Below are 12938 nucleotides of genomic sequence, written 5' to 3' on the forward strand. Positions count from 1 at the left end.
ATTAGATTTACGAAAGATGCACATTTGAAACAATGATATGAGATTAGCACTAACTTTATTACTTCTTCTCAACATTTATAGAAGCCTTACACAGTTCAACTGTTTAATACACAGATATCTGCTGCTCTTAGAATAGTCATACAAAGATCGACTCCTTAATACACGTTTGAAAATGTATCAGGTGCAAGATGTATCTGGTGAATCAAGTCTCGACCTCCTACACTCGACCAAGAAATAAATGAAGTTCATGAACAAAGCAAGATCTACATCCACATGATTACTCTGCAATTTAAAATTAAGTACCTGGCATAGGGTTCATCGAACCACCTTTAAGCTACTTCTCTACCGTTCCTCTTTTGAAAAACGCGTGGGGAAAACGAGCCCTTAAATCATTCCGTGCTGTCTCTGATTTATCATATTTTATTGCGATGGTCATTTCTTCCTTATTACGTGGGTGCCAACAAGATATTTTAATGCTTTGGGGAGAAAGTTGGTGGTCTAAATTTCTTGAGAAGATCTTGCCGCAGCGAAGATCCCCTTTGTTTTATGACTGCCACACCATTTCTTGTAACATACACGTGGCTGTCTCTCCGTTATTTCGCTATAATACGAAACAAGCTGCCCTTATTTGAATTTTTTCGATGTCCTTCGTCAGTCCTATCTGATGAGGATATTACACTCACCAGAGAAGGGCGGACTAGCGCGGTGTAAGCGGTCTCTTTAGTAGACCAGTTACATTTTGTAACTGTGCACTGGCTACTGGCTCGCAACCACAACAGTAAAAACATTCCAGCTGTTTGAAAGACTCCAGCATCCTCGTTTCGAAAACTAAACCGTACAAATAAGACCACCGACGCCCTCTTTATTCATTGACTGAGCAAAATTCGCTCGAAAGAGTACGAAGTTCGGCCGATGTAGCAAAGAAAACGCGGAAATCGATGAATGTGCTACGAAAACAAGAACGAAAGTGCGTGGCAGTAATCGACGTGTATGTAAATGGAAGATGGCTGATTAAAGAAGACATCTTTCATCTCCTTGACATCCTCGGAGAACGCACTTATGTATAGTTTTTACACTGCAGCAGTTGCATGACGTTTTCTGAACACAGTTCAGTTTGCAAAAAAAATCCTCTCATCTTCCATGACAATATCCGATTCTTTTCATTTTGACGCTGTTCTTCGATAATAGTTCTGACCTGGTGAGATAATTCCATCTCCAAACACAACCTCCAGATGATGTTGTCCAAAAATGTTTCTCCGGCTGCGCTAATGCTCTGATGATCCGTAGTAGTTGTAGTTTTCTCTGCTACCCTGATCGGTGATAGCCTCAATGTTAGTCTGCCTCGCTCATTAGGAAGTTGCAAGTTACTACAAATTCGTTCGAGCTGGTGATGACCTGGTGAAGCGATTTCCGATCGTAAGTAAGTCAGGGTTGCGTGGATTGCGTTACATTTCGTAATTCTTTTGATAGTGTTCATCGTCAGATTGAGCTGAACGTCATGCAGCTTGGTAAGGTGACTATTTAAGCCATACAGGAGTAGACGAGCCTGAGGTAGTTGGTGTGTACAGGTCGGGGAGAATATTTTCTATATAACATTGTCACGTCATAACCGTACTCACAAGGGAACCTCCCCATCGCACCCCCCTCAGATATAGTTATAAGTTGGCACAGTGGATAGGCCTTGACAAACTGAACACAGATCAATCGAGAAAACAGGAAGAACTTGTGTGGAACTATGAAAAAATAAACAAAATATACAAATTGAGTAGTCCATGTGTAAGATAGGCAACATCGAGGATACCCACAGTCCAGCAGCGCCGTGGTCCTGTGGTTAGCGTGAGCAGCTGCGGGACGAGAGGTCTTTGGTTCAAGTCTTACTTCGAGTGACAATTTCAATTTTTTATTTTTAGACAATTATCAAAGTTCAGGCACACACACACACACACACAATCAACTTCGCTCTCCAAAATTCCAGGACATGTTCAGATTTGCTTGGACATATGCAGGATTTAACGGTCTACACATGGAAAAATTTGAAAGCGTTAAAAGACATATGTTTTGACAGAGCACAGGGAAAACTGTGCGACTGTGAAACTGTTGCATTCATTTGTTGCAGTTTATGTGACAACCTCTTATGTTTTCATCACTTTTTTGGGAGTGATTATCACATCCACAAGAAAACCTAAATCGGGCAAGGCAGAAGAATCTTTTTACCCATTCGCCAAGTGCACGAGTTAGGTGGGTCGACAACATATTCCTGTCATGTGACGCAAATGCCGTCACCAGTGTCGTATAGAATATATCAGACGTGTTTTCCTGTGAAGGAATCGGCTGACCTATGACCTTGCGATCAAATGTTTTCGGTTCCCATTGGAGAGGCACGTCCTTTCGTCTACTAATCGCACGGTTTTGCGGTGCGGTCGCAAAACACAGACACTAAACTTATTACAGTGAACAGAGACGTCGATGAACGAACGGACAGATAATAACCCCAAAAATAAATAAATTAAAATTTACACTCGAGGGAGGACTTGAACCAAGGACCACTCTTTCCACAGCTGCTGACGCTAACGACGGGATCACTGCGCTCCTGATCTCAGACTGCCTTTGATGTTGCCTATGTTTCACATAGACTACTCAGTTTATATATTTTGCTTATTTTTTCATAGTTCCACACAACTTCTTCCTGTTTTCTCGATTGGTCTGTGTTCAGTTTTTCAAGGCCTATCCACGGTGCCAACTTATAACTAAATCTGAGGGGGGTGCGATGGGGAGGTTCCCTTGTCAGGTCCCAATTAGAATGCAAGGTGGTATATGAAATACACTACTTAGCAATGAAAGCACTTTTGTTAACAACACTAACATACAAACAGAACAGAACTGACTTCCCGAATGGAGAATGCACCTACTTATATAAACATCGAACATTAAACAGTGCTAGTATTTATACAAACATCGTATTTTCCGCATTATACAAACATTACGAACACAAAATATACTAGCGTGCAAAACTTAAGAGCGAAAGTAGCTGTCGCTCCCAAGCAACATATATCCATGAAACGTGGACGACGCAAGTTGTGGGTCATTGTTGGTAGAGGTGGTGTTGTGTACATTGTTCCGCGTAGTCAGCGCCTACACAACTTTCCCACTAGAGCGCGCCCGGCTAAGCACAACAGCGCAGGCGCAGCGCTCGTTCGTCTCCGCACTACGAGATGGCGCTGTCTTAGAGACGGAACAAATTCTGCTTCCGCCGATCCGCCTATCAATATGTAACGCATCCAATGAGATCGCTGCTAACGTAGAACCTTTTCTCCTCGAGGATCACACTCGCGCAGTGATACCTGAATGCGCGAGGTATTATAACGAGTGTACAGACCTCCGATCAGTCAGTCTGCATTAGTCTGTACCAGTCTGCATTTGTCTGCACCAGTCTGTACCAATCTGCATTAGTCTGTACCAGTTTATAGTCAAGTTTCAGTCTGCACCTAATAAGATTATCATATTCCTGTACATAGCCATGAAGATAAATGAACAGACACTTTGTCAAGTATCAGAGATATGTGAGAATAAGATTAACCTACCAAGACCAAAGGAACTTCAGATTGTCAATTGTAAACAGCATCCAGAATCAAGTTACATAATATCTATGCTTTTTATTATTTTAATAAATGTGTGTGAAAATTAATCAAGTTCTGTTTAAAGTTGGTCACCGTCAATCTGCTACTCTAAGCGTGAAAGTGGCATTTCTATCGTCTGACCGAACGCCAGAAGATAAACACGCCACGATAAGACCACGAGACAAATTGCTGACACTCGCCTAATTCGTTAGAGCGACAAGTCATATAATCTGATGGTGTGTGTACCGAAGGTCTTACAGTACGCACACCACACGTGGAAAATGCGCTGACACAGCATCAGCACTTTCTTGTCTGTGGTAACATGTTACAGCAGATATAATTACGAATGTCGTAAACAATACACTTGTCGAGATCCGCAGTGGTGAGACAGTTATGCTTTTTATATTTCACTGATGTCAGCAATTCTGTCGACACATGCCAAAGCGGAGGGGGGGAAGGGGAAGAGTACAGTGTTTAACAACTTTCTTCGGTCTGGCTACTGGCGTAGAAGCTATTGCAGATGTGCAAGCAAGAGTTACATATGGCTTTAAACCAAGCGTATGGAGAGATCTAGCTCTGATTGAGGAATAGAATATAACAGCATTTACTGCAAACAGCAGTGGTAAGTAGCCACATGCTGGAGTACTGGTGGAAAAGGTTGGAATCGAAATCCTTTGCTGGATCAAGGAACACACTGACAAAATCTGTTTATAAATCTCCAGTCACATCTGGACCTGCTTAGATGTTATAACCCTAGCCACGCACAACTACGCTGAAGCGCCAAAGAAACAGATATAGGCATTCGTATTCAAATACAAAGATTTGCAAAGAGGCACAATATTGCGCTGAGGTCGGCAACGCCTATATACGACATCAAGAGTCTGGCGCTGTTGATGTTACTGCTGCTACAGTGGCAAGTTATGAAAATTTAAGCGAGTTCATACACGGTGTTATAGTCGGCACACGAGCGGTGAGAGACAGCATCTCCAAGGTAGCGATGAAGTGGGGATTTTCCCGTACGACCATTTAACGAGTGCACCCTGAATATCAGGAATCCGGTAAAACATCAAATCTCTGACATCTCTTCGACCGGAAAAAGAACAAGCAAGAACAGGACCAACGACGACTGAAGAGAATCGTTCAACATGATAGAAGTGCAACACTTCCGCTAGTTGCTGCAGATTTCAATGCTGGGCCATCACCAAGTGCCAGCGTACGTAACATTCAACGAAATATCATCGGTACGGGCTTTCGGAGCCGAAGGCCCACTCGTGTGCTCTTGATGACTGCCAAACAGAACGTTTTACGCCTCGCACGGGGCTGTCGGCACCGACATTGGACTGTTGATGACTGGAAACATATTACCTGGTAGGACGAGTCTCGTTTCAAATCATATCCAGAGGATGAACGTGTACGGGTACGGAGACAACCTCACGAATCCATGGACCCTGCATGTCAGCAGGGGACTGTTCAAGCTGGTGGAGGCTCTGTAATGGCGTGGGACGAGTGCAGTTGGAGTGATACGGCATCATCCCTGATACGTCTAGATACGACTCTGACAGGTGATACGTAAGTAAGCACCCTGTCTGATCACCTGCATCCGTTCATGTCCTTTGTGAATTCCAATGGACTTGGGCAATTCCAGCAGACATGCGACATCCCACACGTCCAGAATTGCTACAGAGCGGCTCCAGCAACACTCTTCAGAGTTTAAATACTTCCGCAGGCCACCAGACTCTCTAGACATGAACATTATTGAGCATACCTGGGATGCTTCGCAACTTGCTGTTCAGAAAAGATCTCCACCAGCTCGTACTCTTACGCATTTATGGACAGCCCTGCAGGATTCATCGTGTCATTTCCCCCCAGAACTATTTCTGACGTTAGTTGAGTCCATGCCACGTCCTGTTGCGGCACTTCTGCGTGTTCCCGGGGGCCCTACACGATATTAGGCAGATGTACCAGTCTCTTTGGCTCTTCAGTGTATTTTCAGAGTTTAAAAACCAATGGGATAGCACTTATAATGGTAATTACTTTGCAAAAAGAGTTGGTATCTTGAAGTTCTACGTGGCTATACGACGCAGGGAGCAGAGCTACTCTACAGCAGCCTGTTCTCATTTTCCCGTGGAGAGCCTCTCTGCATACAGCAAATTTCCAATCTTTGTGTGGTGTTCTTCAATTCGGCTACTGGAATAATAAGCTTTTAAAAGTATGGTTAATGTGTTTTGCATAAGAAAGGAAAGCTAAAATACTGGCTACGTGTTTCGTGAGCCCCATCTTGTTGGAAGGAAAACATCGTCTGCTCGTGGAATGTGATGGTGAGTGCAAAGTAAAGCCTATCTCACTATGTAAGTGTTGTTTTAAAGCAGAAGAAGAAACACATTTTTCGCCACACTACCTTCAAGACTCTTACAGGTTTTGCCTCTGTTCTTAAGAATATTAAAGGGAACCGCTGAGATTTTTTTTTCCAGCCACAGTAATTGCAAATATCCGTCCGTAGGAGTACTGATCCAAGTATGTCGGAATTGACATAGGTTACTGCATGAAGGGAGTTACTATAGCGACATAGAATCCGTTTCTTCAGGAGTTTGAAACCGATGGATTAAATGTCTTTAAGATAATTCGGATACTTTCAACAACAATAAGTCCCTTAAAAATATCGTTATTGTGTTACATATACGAAGAAAGCTAAAAATATTGGTTAGGTACTTTTGCTAGACTCATATTGTCAGAACGACCATTCTGGTTGATATTCGAGTCGAATGTTGTGTATAAAGAGAGGAATTGCCTATGATTATTAAGCACAGATCTGTTGTACGAGTATCAGAATACTCTGAAAGAAATGAAAATGGTGTTCACCCTGTACCGGAAGACTTGCCTTTATTAGACTTGCTTTGCTATACCGAGGACATCTGCTTCTAAGTCACTGATGTTGGCAGAAGATCTTGATTCGAATTGTGAAGTATTTACTTCGTCGTGTTTGGTGAAGGACTTTCGAAAAACTGTGTTTAATAACTCAGCTTTAGTGGCACTGTTATGAGTAACATCACATAGTGAAGGTATTGATTGCATCTTGCTGCGGACCACAGTCTATCTGGCTTTTCTGTCAGATTTCGAGCTGGCCGGAATGGCCTAGCGGTACTAGGCGCTACAGTCTGGAACCGCGCGAATCCTGCCTCGGGCATGGATGTGTGGGATATCCTTGGGTTACTTAGGTTTAAGTAGTTCTAAGTTCTAAGGGACTGATGACCTCAGAAGCTAAGTCCCTATAGTGCTCAGAGCCATTTGAACCTTTTTTGTCAGATTTACAGACAGAGTAACTGTTAAATGCATCTAACATGTAAATCCGCACTAAATTGTGATCTTCGGTACAACATAGCCAATACTGGAGTTTTGCGGTTCTTTTGAATTTACCAAGCTTTTTTGTTATTTTTGCAACAGTGTTCTCATCTTTTTGTGTACCATGGGGATCAGTAACATCTCCTATTAATGTAGTTAGTGCATATCTTCCAACTGCCACTGAAAGTACTCCTTTAAATTCAAGCCACGTCCGGTGTATGCTTACATAGTCTTGAAGGAGTGGAGACTGTTTCTTGCGAGGGTATCAAGTGAATTATATCTATATTTTAAAATATCTCTACATTGTGTTTATTTTTGTGGGTTTGGGTGTTACGGCATTCAGGTTTGCTACAATGACCTTGCGGTCATTAATCCCTGTATTCGTCATGATGCTTCCCATATGCTCAGAATTATTTGTTTTTAAGGGTTCAAGCATGTTTTTACTACATCATATATTTCGAGTGGGGTCCTGAGCTACTTCTTTAACCTAATTTTCAGAGAAAGCATTCAGTACAATTTCGGGCTGCGTTTTATGACTTTCAGTATGTAGCTTCACCAATACATCAAGGGTACACTGAAGTCACCGCCAAATATAACTGTACAAGTGGGATACCTATTTGAAATAAAAATTTTTTCGGATTCCTCAGCAACTGCATAATGTGAGTCGTGGTTAGGACGGGAGGGTGAGGGGGATCGATAAAAGGACCGAATGGAATCAATTGAAAAGTGCCGCTAAAAAAGATTTCTGAAAACTGGATGGATGGTCGAATGGCTTATGACAAGGCATTGAATCGAAATGGGAGAAAAGAAATTTACAGGAAAACTTAACTAATAAATGGGAGAGGTTAACAGAACACATTCTTAGAGATAATGGAATTGACATTTGTGATGTAGGGAAGCGTGGGTTGTAAAAAAGTCTAGAGGGAAAGCAAGACTCGAAGACAGTAAGCAGATTTAAATGGATGCATAAGGCAGTAGTTATGTAAAGAAGACAACAGCAACAATGCGTATTAAAGCTGGAACTCTCTAAGAGAGACGCAAGTTATGCCGGAGAGTTAATTTGGTAAAAGCACTTATCACGAAAGACAAGGGTCGGGTTCAAATGGTTCAAATGGCTCTGAGCTCTATGGGACTTAACATCTGAGGTCATTGGTCCCCTAGAACTTAGAAATACTTAAACCTAACTAATCTAAGGTCATCACACACATGCATGCCCAAAGCAGGATTCGAACCTGCGACCGTAGCAGTCGCGCTGTTCCGGATTGAAGCATCTAGAACCGCTCGGTCACAGCGGTCGGCGACAAGGTTCCGGCTCTTTTCCCGACTCTACACGTAGTTTTAATCTTCCAGAAAATTTCGCAACAGCTTAAGATACGCTGAAGAGTAAAAGATTAATTATGGAAACATTTTAAGTTGTACACCCTTATATTTTTCTTACAGCTCCCCTAATTCATAAACATCTATTAAAATATTTGCTGTTAATTTCAGTAGCAACTATTACTGCAAAAAGCATTAGCTACACCATTCTCTGTCCTTTTAATACATTTTATATTATAACTGAAATGCTACTGTATAACCCTTCTCATGGGTCTACCATTCAAGAGCTTACATTCCCACATTTAACTTAAACCCTTGTGATCTATGTACAGGATTACTTTTCTGCTTCTCAGTATATTCCGAATTCCAGGAACCCAAAAAAGTTGAATAGATACTTTCCAGAGACGCCACGCATCAATGTATGTTTGGATAACATGCTGCTTGCTGACGAAAATTTTTGCCTTCTTTTTTGTAGATATTATTTTTAAGTCTACCATTCGTTGGGAAAGAATGCGAATGGAATCTAAAAGATACGCAGTTACAGTTAGTGTACATGAAAGGTGTGAGGGAGAAAAGGCTGGCAAATCAGTCTGTAAGGACATGAGGAGACTATAGATTGGGACGAGGCATTAAGATTCACAAAGTAAGGTTTATGAATAAAGGGTATAAAACAATGAGAAATATTATAAAATTTATAAAAGTATTCTAATTAGATCCAGATAATCACACAAACAGCAATGGAGAGAATGTTGTCGCGATGAGCATGTGGAAAAGTTGACCAGTTACATTCACCACAGCCACGTGCATTATGGAGCAAAAAAGTCTACAGATGATGAAAGATTAAGGTATTTTTAACAACACGACCGGGGGCGGGGGTAAGGTAACTCTTCCTTCATCTGCTAATTGTTACTAAATAAAAAAGAAGTCAGTTCTCATTGACACAACAAATGGTTGAATCTTTATAAAATGAACTCCATTCGTTTCCTCTAATAAACCAATTTCTACCTGAATGAGATTTTCACTCTGCAGCGGAGTGTGCGCTGATATAAAACTTCCTGGCAGGCTAAAACTGCGTGCCGGACCGAGACTCGAACTCGGGACCTTTGCCTTTCGCAGGCAATAGCTCTACCAACTGAGCTACCCAAGCACGACTCACGGCCCGTCCTCACAGTTTCATATCAGCGCACACTCCGTTGCAGAGTGAAAATCTCATTCTGGAAACATCCCCCAGGCTGTGGCTAAGCCATGTCTCCGCAGTATCCTTTCTTTCAGCAGTGCTAGTTCTGCAAGGTTCGCAGGAGAGCTTCTGTTAAGTTTGGAAGGTAGGAGACGAGGTACTGGCAGAAGTAAAGCTGTGAGGACGAGGCGTGAGTCGTGCTTAGGTAGCTCAGTTTGTAGAGCGATTGCCCGCGAAAAGCAAAGGTCTCGTGTTCGAGTCTCGGTCCGGCACACAGTTTTAATCTGCCAGGAAATTTCAGTTTCTACGTCTTTTCTGCTCTCCTTTGGAATTATACATATTCTCATGCCTTCACCTCAATATTACACATCAGTATCCTCCTCAAACAGATCTTTAAATACATCTCTAATTTCTCTTTCCCATTTAATTCTTCCAGTTTCTGGCAAACCTAAATTTTGATTTATGCCCACTCCTCTGATAATAATGCGTTATGGTGTTTACATAGGATATTGAATCCTCTAAGTCATAGTCAGCCTCCTCTATACCTAACCAACCACAATAACATTATCATCAAAAACTGCGTGCTCATCATTTAAGAAAACATCTGTTTCTATTTCATTCTCACGGCCAATTTCAATAAGAACATTGTCGTCACTGCTAGACAACTCCACTCCATATCTCAGCTCATCGCCATTACAATAATAACTATCATGTATAATCACTGAACAATTCTCTCTACACTTCCTGCAAAATTCTCCACACCGCTTACTAAAGCAATTATACCTACCTATTTCTCCCCACTACATTCATTGCTGTTAGGATAATTTAAATTTGGTTCCATTTATACTTCCAGTATTACCTCTGGTATAGCTACAGTAACTGTATCACGTAATTTAATGAATTTTTGAAGAAATTAAACCCACACTATGTCCATCATTTTCTGACTTGTATTCCCTGTTTCCGCTAAACATCTCTCCAACATGAAGAGTACGCTTTTCGTTTTTAGTATTACCTTTATTTCAATTATTTCTGTGATTTCCTTTATTTCTATCATTGTATTTAATATAACGTCTCCATAATTCCTTATTACACAAGACAGCAGCCATATGACATATTCTGTCTCTTTTGCCTTCTCGACATTTATTTATCATTCTATCACGTCTTTGCCTGGCCATATTGTAATTACCAGCCCCCCTGTGTACCTTAAGTGAGACACCACTCAGTTTGCCAACTGCTCACTTTATCTGTTTACATGTGGAATCTTCTTTATTCTTATACCATGTCTACCATTCCTTCTCTGTTGTAAGTCTTCTCTTGTCAAAATTTCTGGTATCCCCCTGAGGCTTGCTCCTCCAATCAATTTCCTGACTGTTAAGCCCATTTCTTTCTTCTCTCCATCTGTGATTGTTGTGTACATTAAAGTTAGTATAGTATTTTAAACATAGCTGCGCAACAGCAACGGTTCCACGTAATAAGATTAAAAACAGCCGACCAGTTGCAATGGATAAAGTAATCTTTACCTAGGTTTCGACAGATTTAAATCTATCTTCTTCAGAAGGCGGCCTGAGGACAATGAACATCGTAATTTATATTAAAAGGTATGAAGCAAAAGTCAAGAATAGAGTTTAACACATATTAGAAAGCTCTTGTATTACAAAATATGAGAAGGATTCCTGGTACTTACAGTATTACATTAATATGGAATGATATGTCATTGTCGTTTTTACAAATATCTGCATAGATCCATTAGTCCAAATAAAATGGGAAAATGTATGTACAGCCAGATGGCCTAGCAATGGGTAGCCCCCTCGCCGGTATTTTAGCAGAGGTTTTCATCAACGCCCTGGAAATAACATTCTTCAATTCAAGTTCAGAATTACGCCACAAAATCCGCTATTATGCACGTTATGTTGACGACATTATCATTGCTTTTGATGGCACTGATCATGAGTTAGAGCATCTCTTCAATACTTTTAATGGTTTACATGAAGAAATTTCCTTCACAAAAGAACTTCAAAATGAAAAACGTGAACTTAACTTCCTCGATTTAACAATTTCTATACAAGATAATACCTTCCATTTCAATATCGTCCGCAAGGAAACATATTCAGATAATGTCATTCCTGCTGACTCAACTCATCCAAAAGCTCATAAATTGCCGTTTTTTCATTCCGCCATTCACCGAATGGTAACTACTCCTTTATTATTTTATTTATTTTATTTATTTATTTATTTAACCTGATCAGATTAGGGCCATCAGGCCCTCTCTTACATCGGACCAGTGTTCCACACATGCAGCATTTCACACATCAGAGTAACATCATGAACATAGTTTAAATGAGAAAATTAGCTTACTCTAGTGACAATATGAATAAAGACTAGTGACTAAGACCTAATAAAGTAAATGCAGAAGTATTTTTACAACAGTTGCTATACATACAGATTATGATAAAAGCAATAATAATAACAGTAAAACAAAAAATCAAATAATAATGATAAACATGACTAAGACCTAATAAAGTAAATGCTGGCAGTATTTTTACATCAGGTGCTATACATACAGATTATGGTGAAAGCAATAATAATAACAACAGTAAAAAAAAATCAAATAATAATGACAAACATGAGAAAGATTCGCAATAGTAATGAAGGTTTGTGCAGATGTACATTAATATTTTGGTGTGTAAAGTAGATGTTTACTAGTATAGCGAGTTTTGGGTAAGGGAGGTTTAAGGAGGGGGAGAGAGGGAAGTAATGAGGTGAAGTGCACTCATGTACAGAGGAAGGCATTACTGTTGCTTAAGTAGATACGCCATTAACTGTTTTTTGAAGCCGGTCATGTTTTTAAGTTCTCTAACATAACGAGGGAGGTTATTCCAGAGTCGGGTTCCCGCTACTGTAAAGAACTTGGAGAAGGTGACTGAGCGATGCAGTGGAACGGAGAGGATTTTATTATGATGGGAACGTGTGTTTCTGTCATGTTGTTCCGACATGAGTGTTAGGGACGAGGAGAGATATGAGGGACAGTGTACATTTATAAGGCAGTAGATGAGACAGAGTGTATGGAAATCTCTGCGTTTGTCTGCACGCAGCCAGGACAATTTTGCATATGCTGGTGAAATGTGATCAAAAAGTCGAACGTCACAGATATATCGGACGCAGGCATTCGTGACCAGTTCTAGACGTCGGGAATTTTCCTGAGAGAGGCCTTGTAGGATAATATCGCTGTAGTCAATGATTGGGAGTATAAGCGTTTGTACTAATTTCTTTTTCAGATCGAAATGGAAGAGTTTTTTATATTTTTGTAGGACATGAAGGGATGCTGATGCTTTTTTGCACACTGCAGTTACGTGCTCTGTCCAATTTAGATTTTCATCTATTATTACTCCCAAACTCTTTGCTGAGGGCGAGAAGTTAATAATTGTTCCATTTAGGATAAGAGGTGGTACGGATTCCCGATGTTTTGGGCTAATGAGCTTAGAGTGACC

General features: G+C 40.8%; 1 protein-coding gene across 1 annotated transcript in view; it reads right to left on the bottom strand.

The window, feature by feature from the left end:
* The window catches only part of LOC124613431, a 215021-nt gene that overhangs the window by 92933 nt on the left and 109150 nt on the right, over positions 1-12938 (bottom strand). The gene's annotated exons all lie outside the window — the stretch shown is intronic.

The sequence above is a fragment of the Schistocerca americana genome, chromosome 1 (assembly GCF_021461395.2).
Source record: "Schistocerca americana isolate TAMUIC-IGC-003095 chromosome 1, iqSchAmer2.1, whole genome shotgun sequence".
Classification (NCBI taxonomy): domain Eukaryota; kingdom Metazoa; phylum Arthropoda; class Insecta; order Orthoptera; family Acrididae; genus Schistocerca; species Schistocerca americana.